General features: G+C 40.8%; 1 protein-coding gene across 14 annotated transcripts in view; it reads right to left on the bottom strand.

Annotated features, from left to right (window-relative positions):
- cnot3.S (CCR4-NOT transcription complex subunit 3 S homeolog) overlaps positions 1–6,364 on the bottom strand; it is a 46,072-nt gene extending 39,708 nt beyond the window's left edge. For 8 of the 14 annotated variants that reach the window (XM_041570509.1, XM_018226963.2, XM_018226961.2 and 5 more), the window contains exon 1: positions 6,031–6,364. The gene's annotated coding sequence lies outside the window, so the exon portion shown is untranslated. Of the gene's footprint in view, positions 1–5,456; positions 5,561–6,030 lie in introns of all 14 variants that reach the window. The other 6 variants (XM_018226954.2, XM_018226957.2, XM_018226955.2 and 3 more) reach the window with 2 other exon arrangements.
- Positions 6,365–16,592: the final 10,228 nt, after the last annotated feature.

Here is a 16,592-nt window from a genome sequence, read left to right as displayed (position 1 = left end):
ATAAAGCTATGGCTGATAAAATGAACTGTGCTCTATCCACTATGCTATCCTATAGCCAAGTCAAGAAGCAATTCTTTCCACTTCTGGGACTGAGCAGGCAAATAGGCTACTATTCTTTTTCTCTTTTGTTTAGTACAATTTTTTTAGAAAGGTTAAGAATCCTAAAGGCTTTATTCAACCTCAAAGACTATGTAACTATAAAACTATGTAACCGTTGCTGCGATCCAGACCAGTGAAACCATTGTGAGCAGCCCATGTCTACCACTTTTATTATTTCTGCTTGTACATTTGGCATCGGTATGTATGTGCAGTTATGGGAGCTCTTATCCAGAATGCTTGGGGCTTTCTGGATAACGGATCTTTCCATAAATTGAATCTACATACCTCAAGTCTACCAGAAATTCATGTTAAAATTAAATAAACCAAATGGGCAGGTTCTGCTTCCAATAAGGATGAATAAATCTTAGTTGGGATCAAGTACAAGGTACTGTTTTATTATTACAGAGAAAAAAAAAAAATTGTATTATTTGGATAAAATGGAGTCTATGGGGGATGGCCTTTCTGTAATTCGGAACTTTCTGGATAACGGGTTTCCAGGTAACAGATCCCAAGTTAATACTAAAGCATCAGCCAAATTCATTTAGCAAGTTACATCTGTAGCAGAGGATGCAACAACACACATACGTGTGCAAACAACACACTTACACACTTACACAACACACTATAGATGTGTGCACGTTTTTTGTGTCCAGCTATACACATTAATTTATCAGAGATGTCAACCTAAGGGCCTGCAGTTATTGGTGGAATAAAACTCAAACCAAAATTCAAGTGATTGTCAAAGGCAGAGGATGTAATTCAATAATGGGTGGACCAGGTTGAATTTCTTATGTTTCAGAGAAACCTATGTTATGTATCACATCTTATGTTTTAGTCTCTAGGCTATCATATAGAATATGTTGTTTTTAAAGGAACAGTCTATAAAGGCTGGAGTGACTGGATTTATGTATAACATAATAGCCAGAACACAACTTCCTGCTTTTCAGCTCTCTAACTCTGAGTTAGTCAGTGACTTTAAGGGGGGGGGGGCACATGGGACATAAATGTTCAGTGAGTTTACAATTGATCCTCAGCATTCATTTCAGATTTAACAGTTATGACCCATCTGCCCCCTCAAGTCACTGATTGGTTACTGCCTGGTAACCAATCAGTGGAAATCGAGAGAGCTGAAAAGCAGGAAGTAGTGTTCTGGCTATTATGTTAAAAATTCAGTCACTCCAGCCTTTATACATTACATTTATGGCTAACTACATTAGAAACATTTTTTATTTTGCACAACCTTTTAACCCAGTTTTTATTTTAAACTAACCAATTCCTTTAATCAAAAGTTCCTTTATTAGTGTAGGACTATTTTCCCTTGAAGGATTCTTCCCATGAGCGCAGGTGATTTAAGCCTAAATGAATTATTACACCTGCACACTGGAGCATCTTTATATTTAGGAGTGCCGAGAGCCAGGATTGCAGCCCTATAAGCAAGGACACCTGCATCATATCTCAAAGACACCTGAGCAGCAGGAGGAGGTAAACCAAAAACAGGGTGTTTGTATAAAGGTAAAGCATTATGAGGTTTATCCTTGTATTTGTGGTTTGCCTCGTCTATTTTATATGACTTTGAAGCATTCAAACTTATGAACCATTAAATGAGTTTCAGAAGATACACTTTTAAATATCTTGCTTGGCTAATCTCCACTACATTATCAAATGAAGCTATAAATACTGAGCTAACACATTAAACATATTAAGATATTTCATTCCCATGGGTGGCCCTTTCCATTTGTTGCATCAACACAGCAATGGGAATGAGAGTGATCTACTCACTATGCATGTTTATAGGACTGCCAGATCTTAGCTTAAAAAGTTTTTTTTTTATTTTTACAAATTCTTAAAATAGCTGCACCTTAAGTTTGGCATAGTCACATCTCACCTCAATGCCCGGATGTATTCCACAGCACTGCTGTAACCCCACTAGGGCCCTAAATGACAAAGAGGACTTGATACTTTGTTAACGCTCATCAGAAGTCTGCAAATTAAATAAGCATTCCCATTTCTGTCATTTAAAATACACACACAAAATGTGGGTCATTTGTAAACAGTACAAAATTCATGTACAGGTATGGAATCAGTTATCCGGAAACCCATTATCCAGAAAGTTCCGAATTACGGAAAGGCATTCTCCCATAGGCTCCATTTTATTATACAAATAATCCAAACTTTTAAAAATAATTTCCCTTTTCTCTGTAATAATAAAACAGTACATTGTACTTGATCCCAACTAAGATATAAATGATCCTTATTGGAAACAAAAACAGCCTGTTGGGTTTATTTAATTTTCTAGTAGACAAAGGAACAGTAACATAAAAATTTTTTTATAAAAAAAATAAGCTCAAATTCTCCTCCCTGCCTTCTATAGGAGTTAGCCAGGGAGGAGAAATCGAGTGCCGCCCGACGGATCGTCGCCTTTTCAGAAGAGGAGCTCAAGCGGAGTATCGGTAAGATATTTCTTAATAAAGTCTTTGCGAATGTAAAGTTAAATGTGTGCTGATGTTTTTTTTTTTGTTAAGGGCAAACAAATTTATTATAAAAAACATTTAATGTTACTGTTCCTTTAAAGGTATGAAGATCCAAATGATGGAGATCCGTTATCCAGAAAGCCCCAGGTCCTGAGCATTCTGGATGACAAACCCATACCTGTAGTTATATCTAGCTATCTTGCTAACCAACTTCTAAGTTTCTAAATTTTACAGGTACAATTTGCTTATTTGGTTAAGCAAAGTGATAAATGAAACAAAAGTGATGTGATTATGGGTTAGAAATATAAGACATGAATGGCCAGCTATAAGGTTTATTTCACCCTCATAGGGGGGAAATATCTGCTGCTTTGAAAATCTGCTTTATGAACTTGCAATACAAAGAAAAAAAACTGATTGGTCAAGATTTTAACACGTGTAATAATGCAGGAGATGCCGATTAGAAGGCCTTATCTACGTTACCTTTGTACACCAGACAAACTGAATGCTCCAATAGCCAAACAATGCAGATTTGTAGTACTGGCTCCAGATGTCCGTGCTGTGTGTATGGGGAAATGTACTGTAGCTAGCTGATGTTCATCAATGCATGAAATCCCACGGCCCGGTCAGCTGTTGTTCAGCCCCACAGGCTTGTAGGAAGATGCTGAAAGTTTTAATTTAACAATGCAATGGCCACTACTGAAAGCAAAGGTGCCATTCTTTTACCAGACCCAGTAGCATAATATGATAGTCCTCCGGATGGAAACAACTACTCCCAGCATCCTATGCCAGATGTGTACAAGGATATCACTGGGATTTGAAGTTTAAAGGTTTACAGCACCGAGTGTGACCCACCCAAGTACAAATCCACGACAATAATTAACAATACAACGGTTCCTTTTGATACTCAATAATAAGCCCGTCAGCCTTGCTCCGATGTTACAGATGTTCTGATCCATTAAGGATTGTTTACATTCTTTCCCCTGTCAATGTATACAGGAAGTTGCAGTGCAACAATTGATCTAAAGCCAAGCTTTGAGCCATACAGAACGTGGGTGACCCCTTGGGTTGTGAAAAACTACTCACTGCATCACAAATGTTGACCACGTTTGTGAGTTGTAGTCACTACTAATAATAATCACGTCAACACTAAATTACATCTTCAATTGTAGCCTTAAGGCCCCACAGACGCAAAGATTTTCTCTTGCCGAACGACCGATTTTAGCTAAATCCGACCAATCCTTTCAAATTATCATGCGGTTAGTGGGATTCGAACGATCAAACATCTTACTATTTTTTGGCCGACATCTGTCAGGAAATTGATTGGTCAGGTTAAAAAATCTTTGTCGGTCCCAGTGTAATCTATCTATGTTTGCAGGGTCAAGCAGGCAGCTCCCCTTTGTTTTCCTGGCAAATTGGTCTTAAGTTGATCGACAATTCATACGATCGTTCCGAGATAGTCGTGGTCTCACGATGGCGATCAGATCTTTTAAAAATCTCAACATCTATGGCCAGCTTTAGCAAGTCTGAGAATAGCAGACGAGACTAAACCAGGCTCATCTGATATTATCTCTAGGTTAAATAAGAGGGTTAAATACAGTAAACATATAGAACTGTGACAATAGCAACTATGCTACAAAGAGCATAGTGTGTCTGAGATCACATACACACATATATATATATATATATATATATATATATATATGAATAATACACAAAAGCCATGAATATCTTGTAAATTATATCCTTATAAATGGTGAGTAGTGTTGTAATCGGTTATAAACGGCGAGTAGTGATGTAATTTTTGTCACGACTCACTAAAACTTTTGTATTATATTAAATAAAGTACCCCTTGCTGGAAAATATGAGGCTATTAGAAGTAACCTCGGAGTTCCATGACCTGTATTAAATAAATATGGACATGGAACTCCTCGGTGACTTATAATCTCCTTACACTTTGCATTAGGGGGTACTTTATTCACTAAATAAAATGGACCAGCACTACAAAATTTTAAATCAATGGTTTTATTGAAACATCACTAGTGTAGCCAACATTTTTTATCAAGGATAAAGGCACCAATGAGGGCCGGAACGTTGCGTACACAAGTGATGTTTCAATAAAACCGCTGATTTAAAATTTTGGAGTGCTGGTCAATTATAAAGGCTGATCTCGTAGTAAATGGACCCACACTCCTTATTTATAGTGAAGAAAATTGATGCTTTTTCCCTTGGAAAAGGTCCCAGTGAGGACCGAAACATTGGAAATACATTTGTGAATAAAGCACATCAATTTTCTTCACTATAAATAAGGAGTGCGGGTCCATTTACTATGATGTATTAGAAGATCTGACCAACGCACCCAACTCTATATCCTAAATCCGGAAAGAGTGCACTCACTATATGGACATATACACATATATATATATATATATATATAGTAGACTGGCTACCGCCACTTAGGACATCGCTGTATATTTTGTCTGGGTGTCAATCACATTGATAGTAATAGTTGCCAGAAGAAAATCGCACTCACAGGACTTATAGTGAAAAAAATGAAAATAATTTAATATCAACGCCCTCAGAGGCACATTTGAGGGCGCTGATTATAAATTATTTTCAATTTTTCACTATAAGTCCTGCGAGTGCAATTTTTCTGGCAAATATATATATATACACACACTCGCAAGGGATATCCACCATGTAGCTCTCCAGCTTCTCAACTACAGCTCCCAACATCCCTTAGGAGCTGTAGTTGAATAGAAGCCTTAAGCAATGTATTCACATTGATTGGGGGGAAAAATTAAGCCTGCAGCAGCAGCAGCTTAGAAGTAGAAGCAGATGAATACAAACTTAAAACGGACTTAAAATATTGAGGAGATGAAAAAGTACCTGGCAGATAGATTGCTTCTATTCAATGTGTTTTCCCTTCATTGTGGTGGCAAATGGGACATCTAATTGTTGCCCCTGTAAGTGAAGTTGCTAAACAAGGAGGTCTATAGAGGAGGAGGAGATGTAAATAAAATTGCTGCCATTAATTGCTACAAAACTAGAGCATTTTTTTTTTTAAATTAGTTTCTGAATACCATTTTTTTTTTTTTTTGCAATGCATTTATTAAAATCACAGCCTATGATTAGCCTTTGTGGTGTATCCCTCAATGGCTAACTATAGAACAGTATACTGCAGGATACAGGGCTCAGACATGCCCATCTTACACCAGGAGGGTTAAGTACTGCAATAAGTGCTACCTACACACACCCGTCGATAATATAATGGTCTCGCCCGCCTGTTCCCCCCACATATACCACCTGGGTATCCCCCGAGGGCCACAGCAGCCACTTCCTGAGTGCCAAGGCCCCATACACCTGTGCAACATCCCGCCAAGCGTTCTCACAGCACACAACACAACGTCTCGCCCGTACGGCTTCCCCCACACGCACACACAAGAGAAGTAAAAGCTCTCACCGCCCCCAGACGGATGGAGAATGGTAGAGGGAGCCGCTTCCGGCTTCGGTGTTGTTTTGGGGTCTATACTTCCAACGTTACTGTATTTTCAGTAATTGTTTTCTAAATACGGGTCCGCTCTCTCCTGAATAAGGACGACTTAACCAACTGGTTCGTTGCATAGGCTTTGGCGAATCTTATTAAATGCCTCTTTCTGCTCTCCGTCCACAGCTCGGTGGGATCCAAAATGGCGGCTACGGCTTCGGCCTCCCCCTCTCTTGCTCGTTTGCTCCCTTTTCCCTGTCTTTCACTCTCCTCCGCGGAGACGTCGAGTCACACCCCCTCCACACGTGTTCTGGCCGACTATTGGCTGCCGCAGGCGTCAATCCATAGAATCCCGAATTCTAGTTAGTCATGACTGCTGTACATCATTTGATCCCGCCTCCATAGCTTTTCCCTATTGGGTGGCAAAGCCAGCTAAGTAGGCGTGCCTCGCCTATCCTGTTGGATACTAATGTGTCAATCACTGAAATGTGGAAGCGAGCGGGAAGGTGGGCGAGGTTTGCATCAGTAAGCTTCATCAACCATTGGTGAATGCGGACGTCATTTTTTGGAGAAGATGGCAGCGGACGGCACGATTTGATAAACATCACGTCAATCAAAGAAAGCGAGAAAAGGAAACGCAATGTGATTGGCGATACAGGATAGACGGCCATTACCGGGGATACCGAAGAGTTGTGATTTAGTCTCGGAGAATCACACGGAAGGCTGACCAGAGCTCTGATTGGACTAAGCAGCGTGCCGAGAGCGCTTAACGCATAACTATTGGTTAACCGAGTTTGTATGAAATGCGTGGCTGCAAGTGAAGCAAAGAGTTGGACCAAACCATTCTGTCAGGAGCAACTAGTTCTATTTGGGCTGACAGACTGCTTGCATATAAATATACAGCTGCTCTATATTATTATTATGGTCTTATAGATTCATTATTTCCAGAGCAGTTGCTATGAAATATATTAAAATAGGGAGAATACGAGCCCAGGGTCTGAGAGACTCGTTGGTCTATTCGTTTAAATGAAAACTAAAGCCTAATTAAAGAAGTAGCCAGAAATGTTGTACATTATGTTTTGTGCTTCTGTACCAGCCCAAGGCAACCACAATCCTTTAGCAGTAAAGATCTGTGTATCCAAAGATGCCCCAGTAGCTCCCCATCTTGTTTTCTGCTGATTCACTGCACAATCTCTGTGCTGCTGTCACTTACTGAGCTTAGGGACCCACTCACAATATACAGTACACATAGAATAGAAATGTCACAATATAAGGCTGATTAGTAATTAATACAGATAATTACTACATGGCTGCACAGAAACCAGTGTAATTAGCATCAGAATTTAATAATCAGCCCTGTAGCATCAGCTTATATTACAGACCAACCTCATTTTCTGCTGGATAATTAGTGACGACCCCTAAGCTTAGCTTCTCAACAGCTGCTCAGAGCCCACTGAGCATGTGAGTGTCACAGACACTTTCCAAGATGGTGACCCCCTGTGACAAGTTTGAAGTCCTGGATCATTGCTGCTATTGACAAGCTGAAACGTTAGGCTGGTGCAATAAGTTCAGTGTATAAAACATGGTTTTTTTAGCCACATTCATTTTTAGGGTTTAGTTCTCCTTTAAGGGGTCGATGGTGGAAGAGTAATGGTGCTGCCTGTTCTAAGTGTTAGATTTAATAGATAGATGTAATGCTTCTTAAATCTATTGCATTCTTTCTTGGAGAATAAAAGGACCACCCTTCATATCCTTGTTTTCTGTTCCTTATTGATGGGAGTGTCATTTACTGTCTAGCTGGGAAGAATTGTGATCAGGTGACAGCCCTACAAGCATAGCTATATATTAATCTTTTTTCCCTATTAATATCATTAGGATCAACCATAATTCTTACTGTCCAGGTGGCAACCGTAGCAACATATGACCACCAGGGCCAAATGCCCCCAGGCCAATATCAGACCATATCAAGGGTCTATGTTGACCAATCAGCAGAAGACTCATCTACTTTATGCAGTAATTGGTCAATGAGATGAGATTTTCCATTGGTGTTTCACCAATCTTTATAATAGCGCAAGACAACAGCCACATGGCTGTACAAGACATTACTAAAAGCCACCAAGGTTATCACTTTCTGACCCCTTTCTCTTCCTTTGGAAAATGACTATAGTGCCCGATTTTATCTTCTAATGGAATGGATCAGCTTGTGCTTCTTATATTCCTATGGCAACGGGTATTCAATTGGTACTCGTGCCACCCTGTCTTCTAAATAGATCCTCTTTTATCATTTTTGCGATATACCTTATGTGGTTTACCTTTCATTTACTGTTGTGGTGGGTATGAGAATTAGGTAGTACAGTATAGGTGAACTCCGCACTTAGTAATGGTTATAGGTAGCAGAGTGCGCTTCTAAGGCTTCATATGTCCTTACAAAGGAAAGAGTGTACTGATAGTGTGTTATCTTTTTTATAAAATGCGACCTGTGTATCAAATTGGATCTACTCACATTCGGTAGCAATAGTTATCGCTTATATAAATGTGTTTGGATGGAATCCTCCTCGAGGTTATACCTGTAGAACAACAAACTACTCACTATGCGCTCCGAAACCTCACACCAAGGCCGCCCACTGCGACTAGGAAGTTGTGTAGTGGGCGGCCTTGGTGTGAAGTTTCAGGTGTGAGAATTAGTCACTTCAAAGGCAGAGAACAATGAGCAAACAGAGTGCACTGTACGAAAGAAAATGTCAGGTAAAGGCGGCCATACACATAGAGATCTGCCCATTTTGGCGATTTTGCCAAACTAGCTGATCTCTCCTCATATGCCCACCTTGAGGTGGCGATATCGGGCTGATCTGATCATGGGCCCTAGGGCCCAACGATCGGATCATAACGGGCGGTCGCGGGACCACATTAACGAACAGATACCCCTGCCCGATCAACATCTGGCTGACTCTCGGACATATATCAATCAGGGAAGCCCATAGGAGGGCCCCAAACACAGGCCAACAAGCTGCTGACTCAGTCTGTCGGCAGCTTTTATCGGCCCGTGTATGGCCACCTTTACTACCAATCTCAAAAGAAGCCAGCTACAATACAAGCATTTGTGTGCAATCACCATCCACGTTCATCCTTCTGCTGTGTTGTGAAGCTACAAGTGACGGGCGAATCTGACCCGTTTTGGTTCTCTTAAAATTCACAAAACAACAAAAATTCTGCAAAATACATTGAAGTCTATGGGGGCCAATTTTATTTGTTGCACAATGCAGCCCCTTAATGTTTTTTAGGTCGAGCGACATTTTTTTCCCGCTCCCTTTAAAATTGCAGAAGAACTCCCCACAGATGAAAACTCAACTGGCTGTATAGTTTCACTGAGTCTCATCTATCTTCCACTTCGAAGTTGGTTCTTTCCGGTACATGAGTAACTGACTGACTAACACTGTTTTCTCTGAAGTTAGAGATGGCCACAGTCCTCTAGAGTCAAATTCCGCCACTCTCCATTCATTTCCATGGGATTTTTAAAAGAGTATTTATCAATGGGTGGAAGTGAAAATTCATACTTTGATAAATATGCCTTTCAAAATCCCACAGAAATGAATAGAGTGTGGTGGAATTCCCTGCATCTAAGGAGGAATTGCTCACAAGCGTGTCTATTGACGCTGGCGAACCCCAGCGCTACTGCCACCCGAAAACTACAGCGGGTTGCATCAATGGGTGCATCAGAATTGTGCCCCGTGAATTGAACACTAACACCATTTGTAACTTGTGCTCTGGAATTGACACAATGCACACTCTAGGCACTTGCACCCAATTCAAAACTGTAAGCATGCACAATTCCATTAGAACTGACTCATCACACACATTTGGGAAACATTGCATTGTGGGTAAAAACATACAAATTTTGCCTGATCGTTTCATCTTCTCCAAAGAGAAGGAACAGGGGTACCATCTTGTGGTATGTCTGAATAGTCAGCTAAAACACTGCACCCCCAGAAGACATGAATGACATTACATACAAAGGGAGAAGTGCTAAGCTATATTTGCTTATTAGACTGGGGCTCTCAATGTGTAACCACTTTGTAGTTCAGCTCTTGTATTTAACTGCAAGTAGAGGAAGAGCGTATTAACAAAGGAGGAACAGAGGACCCCAGCTCTTCTTCCCATTTTAACTTTCATGTGAATCAGATGTCTGTAAACTGTTGGGTTTATAGTGTTTGACTTGTGTTGGTGAGTAGGGATGGGCGAATTTTTTCGCCTCGTTTCGCCGAAAAAATGACGCCCATAGACTTGTATGGAGACGTGGGTCAAAAAAAAAAAAGACGCGCGACAAAATAATTTCGCCACGCAACAAATTTTTATTGACGCCCATAGACTTTAATGGGCGTCTGCGACATTTCGGCGGCGGCGAATTTTTGGCGAAACGAAACGGGTCAAATTCGCCCATCCCTGTTGGTGAGGTTAAGGGGTTACCAAAATCCGAATTTTTCTAAATATTTAATTTAAAAAAGTCGGACCAAACTAGAATCCACGATTTGACCTTATTTGACCTTATTCATTATTAAAAAAAAGCTCAATTCAATCAGATCCGGGAAAAACTCGATAAAATCAAGTGAAAACCCGAATTGTATGATTTTTTTCCTGAAAAGCTCAATTTTTTCAGGCTTTTTCCAGAAAAAGCCAAGATTTTTCAGATTTTTGCTTGAAAAGCCCGAAATTATCAGATTTTCGGACTAATTCCAGCACAGAAACGTCAAAATAGGATAGGGACCTCTCCCATTGACCTATATACAACCTCGGCAGGTCTGAGATGGTGGATTTTCAGATTTAGACTTTTTGCAGCCTCAGCATATAAAACATTTTTGGAAAACAAAATTCCACAAAAAATACTGATTTTTTTTGTACAAAAACCCCCAATTATTTGAGTTTTTAGCATTCAGACTTTAATAAATAACCAAGCTATAAGAAGGTAAGAAGCACACCAATTCACATGGGGTTAAGCCTTCATCTTGTTTATTGCAGACATTGTAGCACAAACTTTCAGGGACCAAACCCCTTCCTCAGGAGGCAGTCTGGGAATTGAATACTTACACAATTATGTAAGTAAGTGGTGTGTAGCAGTTCATTTTAATTTGTAAAGTGTTGCATTTGTACAAATTTAAAGTGCATGTTTTAATGAAAAAGAAGCCTATCTCCAATATACTTTAATTAAATAATGTGTACAGTTTTTATAAGAAACCTGACTGTATGCAGTGAAATTCTCCCTTCATTTACTGCTGTGGATGGGAATTGTCAGAGGGTCCCTAACTGCTGAGCAGGGAAACAATCATACTTATGAACAGCAGGGGGAGCCCCCGCCTTACTTCCCAGCCATGCAGAACTCAAGCAGCTTTGTTTGTTTCCCTGTAGAGTAGTTGGATGATATGTTGGCAAATATTGGATAATACAGCAAGCTGATTTTTGAACAATTTGTGCTTTTCCATATTATTCACTTACATAAGGATTTATTCAGGACAAAGTAAATCATCTATGTGTAAACACATGGACATAGTTAAATATATGTGTGAAAAGTGATACGGAAAAGCCTACTTATCCTGAACTTGCCAATATCAAATATGTGTAATTTAATGGAGATTCTTGACTCAATCCAAAACCCAAAAAGAACAGTAGCCCATAGTAAAATTTGATTTTTTTTTTTCCCCGTAAAGCAAATTTTCAGGAAAATGTAATAATAAATAAGGGTAAAAAAAAACCCAAGCGGATTTGATTGGAGTTTGTAGCAGAAAATGTTGAGATAAAATCGGACTTGGATAAATAACCCCCTTTTTTTATGCTTTTTTGCCCGAAAACTTCGGGGTATTGCTCGAAACCCAGCACACATCAAAATCATTCAGACTTCACCTCGACAGGTCTGAGATGCTAGATTTTCTAATTCAGACTTTTCATTTGTGACTGTTTTTCTAATATTGAACTGTAAAGGGCACGTGTTGGGTAAAAATGTTATCCCCAACCAAAGGTGCCGGCTAATAGAGTCCTTACTCTGGTTGGGGGATAACAATTTTTTTAAAAACAAAAAAATGCCCCCCCCAGCACTACGCTACCCGCAACAGGAGGGAGCAGCCATGTTGTGTCACCTGCATGCACATAACGAGCAATTTGTGGCAAATTTTCATTACGCGCATGCGAGTGACCGGACGTGGCTGCACCCTCCCGGTGTGGGCAGCGTAGCTCTGGCAGGGGCATTTTTTTAAACTATCCCCAACCGGAATGCGGGCTCTATTAGCCGGCACCTTTGGTTCGGGATAACATTTTTACCCAACAGGTGCTCTTTTATTCTAAATTGATACATTTAGTTATCTTTGTCCCTGCCGAGTAGTGATGTGCGGGTCAGGGTTTCCCTGACCCGCACCCGACCCTAACCTGCCCTGCTAATACCCGCTTCCGGGGGTACTTTTACAGACCGGCGCCAACCCACCCAAATGCCGGCATTTGATGGTGGCAGGCGGGGAGAGCAGGAGAAGACCTCAACCCGCACCCGCCCACCCGCAAGGAGCACTGCGAGGTAAACCCGCGGGTATCGGGTCGGCACGCACATCACTACTGCTGAGCCTTGAGCTTTATTAAAGGCAGCTGTGATACAAATGTGACATGGCAGGCCATGTCTGAATGTGAGTGTGATCAAGTGTATCCAATATGGCTCCTTAGTTACAAAATGGATGTGGGAGTTGAGGTAATTAATATAGATATATTAACATTAGTTGGAGGCCAGGGAACAGCAGGAGTTGAGGTAAATAACTCAAAAACTTATAAACATGTTTATCAAGGAGAAAGCATATATCTCATTCACATGGTTATAATTTTAGGCATTTAGGCATGGCCATTATTTTGGTATATGTCCACAATTAGGATTAAGAACAAATTCTGTCATGATTGATTATTTTATTGTTACACTAGTATAAAAAGAGAACTCAGTTAAGGGGGCTTCGGGACTTCATCTACAAGCAGACGTGTTGTGTAGAACCTTGCTTGATTGATTTGGCTTTGGGAGTTCGCTGTACTTGGCCGGGGGTCCCCCAGCTGATGTCCCTCTCAAAAGTCTACCAAGGGATGGATAGACATTGCGTTGTATTCAATCAGTGATGTATTCATTTTCTTACAATACATTTTTCTTATCTAAAATTGATCAGTGTGTGTGTGTTTTAATTCTATCCCTGCACGTGATAAGTCTGCCAAGGGAAACTTGTAGCAGCTGTTAGAATCCATGCAATAGTTGATAATATTTCACAGATGCTGCTGAGAAATGTATCAACTAATTGTATCAACTAAATGCAGCAAATTGAAACAGTTCAGAATGTTCCTGGATCACGGAGCTGCCAGACTGAAACACTAGAGACACAAACTTTAAACTTACATTTTGGGGAAAACAGTAAAAAAGAAATTGAATAAAGTCTTTGTGTCATGGTCGGCACCCTTAATCCAGAACCTATACTAAGCACCCTGTTCTCGGCTCTTGTTTCTGCCTCCTGAAAGACAAAGAATTTCGTTCTATCCCCACTAAATTTTTCAGGGAAAGAAATTTTGGGTTTGCGGGATTTATGAATATTACCCAACGGCAGGAGAACTCACTTGGACGGCAACAGGAGGTGAAACTACCGGACTTGACATCTGTTACGTAGTGTCCAGCCTGCGAGTCAGGTTATGAAAGCCTTGCATCAAATAATCTTGCTTCCGCTCTTGATCCTCCGAGCGTTGCAGCAGAGTAGTGAGCAGCGCTTCAGTGGTAGACGGAGCAGCGGCACCGTGACGTTCGTCTTCCATTTGGGCACGTTATAATTTCACGGTTGGCACCCTTAATCCAGAACCTATGCTAAGCCGCCTTTCACCTTGGGAGGAGACCTCGGCTAATCGGATGCCGCCAGGTCTTATTAAAAGAGGTGCCAAGCGAAGGGTTCTGGACGAGCCAAGGGGCACGACGGTAAAGCAAAAGTCTTTTGGGCAGAAGGTCACAATACAAGGCGTAGACAGAAAGCGTAGTCAAATCAGGCCGGGTCGGGGCAGGCAGAGTACAAGCGGAGTCAAACAGGAGAGGGTCAAACCAGATCAATCAGGAGGGATGCGGATATAGAATAGTTGGTAACCAGGCAGGGTCAGGATTACAGAATTTAGGATAGTCAGAAACAGGCTGGGGTCACAACATGTATCAAATATCACAGATCAGGCAAAAATAGCACCCAGGAACTCACTAAAATGGAACCTATAACGCGCAAGGAAAAATACAATCTGTGGCTTTAAATACTTTTAAACTTCGTGCCACTGCGTGCTGGCGTCATCAATCCAGCGTGCATGCGCCAATAAATAAGGAAGTTGGGCACTGCGTGCGCCCTAAGAAACAGAACCTTTAGAGGAGCAGCAGCAGCATGGCAGGCGTCCCTGCAGACCCCCTCCCACTAGACCACCAGGGTAAGTTATAACACTTTGTTTATGGTGAACAATCTGAAAACAACTGAACTGAAAAAGGTGTTTGGAAGGTGAACAACCCCTTTAATGGTGGTAGCACATCAAAAATCCAAATGGTTGGTGCTGCCTGCAGGGATATCACTAATATGTGAAAAAAAAGTTAATATATTAAGACATACTGTATATACTTTTTACCCGTGGGTCAGGCGAGTTCGGGTCGACCCCTGGATACAATGCGCGGGGCGGGTGCGGGTCAAACTCTTCTCCTGCTCTCTCCAACAGCGACCTAGTACTGCCGGCTTCCGGCGCCGGAATTTATAGACTTCTGCCTGCCCCGCCCCTTTTGTGACATCAATGAGAGGCGCGGGTCTATAAATAAATATAAATTCTCGACCCGCACATCACTAATACTGTACCCTTAAATCCATATGCCTCCTCCTCCCCCATGGATAACACAGTAACCCCCAGCACAAGGTTAAACACCTTAGAGACCCCCCCAACAAGCACTTCCTCTGCCCCCCTTTTGTAACTTTGAACTGCAGTTACCCAGTGACTAACTCTGAAACGTTTGGGGACCCTGAATATTTAAAGAATGCCAGCAGTTTAGCGATTCAGATTCACGTGTTCCGCTGTTGGTGATTCACATGAAGACCAATACTAAGGTATTTTCAGAAGGAATGTTGTTCTGCCATTAACCTAAAATAGGTCAACAAGATTCTACAAAGCATTTGCAAATTGGGATATAATAACCACGCCAGTGCATGGTGTAGAAAGATACATTGTTCTATATTATTTTAAAAAACTATTTACAATGGCATTTCATGAGGTGGGTGATAAAAGGTACAAAATGGTTATGTATAGGAGTTGTTGTTTTCTATACATTGTTAGTACAGGTATGGGATCCGTTATCCGGAAACCCGTTATCCAGAAAGTTCAGAATTACGGAATTAACATTTTCCATAGACTCCATTATAAGCAGGGGCTACAGAGGAAGTAGACCCTGCGGCTGCAGGGGGGTGCAGGATGGATAGGGGCTCCACAAGGCCACCAATTCATATACAATTTCAATCAATATTGGTAAAACAAGTCAACCTGCAGACTTTTGGGGGCCTGAAAAATAACTTGCTGTGGGGCCCAGTAATATCTAGTTATGCCACTGATGGAAAGATCCTTATCTGGAAAACCCCAGGTCTCGAGCATTCTAGATAACAAGTCCCATACCTGTACAGAAAATTCCTCACATACAGTATGAGGCAGATTTATCAAAAGTTAAAGTGAAAATTCTAATTAAATAAATTCGAATTTCAAGCTATTTTTTTTGTATACTTCGACTAGGGAATAGTCCAAATTCAATTCGAATTTAAAAAAATTAGTCAATTGGTGGACTTTGAAAAATCTAAGTTTTTTTTGGAAAAACTTCTAATTGCATTCGATCGATTGCGCTGTTACTTCGATTCGGACTATTCGAATTTGGACTAATTCGAACGAATACGGACTTATTCACCCGCAAAAAAAACTTGTTTTAAAAAATAAATTTCTGTTGGTCTTTTTTCATTCGAATTTTGATGTTTTTTAAATTATAAATTTGGCCCTTGATAAATCTGCCCTTAGTGTTTAAGTTGCCCCTCTCTGAATATTTCCCCAACCTCTTCTATACCCTGGTCTGCCCCTATGATGTGTTGAAAATATAATTCAATAGAACTCCCTAACCAACATAAATACATCTAAATGCAGGGCAGCTCACCCTCCATTCAGACAGTGCCCACTATGAGGTACAAGCAGTCGCGATCCAGGCTGTTTGGCGCCTGAGGCATCGTTTGAAATGCTGTATCGCTAGCTAGGTTTAAAAAACGGAAATTCGGCTCTTAAAGTTACAAGGAGATGCCTGAGGCAAGGGACTCACCTTGCCTCATGGCAGAAACGCTCCTGGGTACAAGTTGTCATTACTATACTGTATATACCATTTGTGTCCTTTTCTATCCCCAGCTAAACAATTGAGTGGTAGTGTCCAGTTGAACAATAACATTTTTGGTACATAAACCTGGAAATTTAAAAACACAAAGCAGCTGCTGGAGAAATACCATGTTATA

The sequence above is a fragment of the Xenopus laevis genome, chromosome 7S (genome assembly GCF_017654675.1).
Source record: "Xenopus laevis strain J_2021 chromosome 7S, Xenopus_laevis_v10.1, whole genome shotgun sequence".
Taxonomy (NCBI): Eukaryota; Metazoa; Chordata; class Amphibia; order Anura; family Pipidae; genus Xenopus; species Xenopus laevis.
This window is presented reverse-complemented; position numbering and strand designations above follow the sequence as displayed.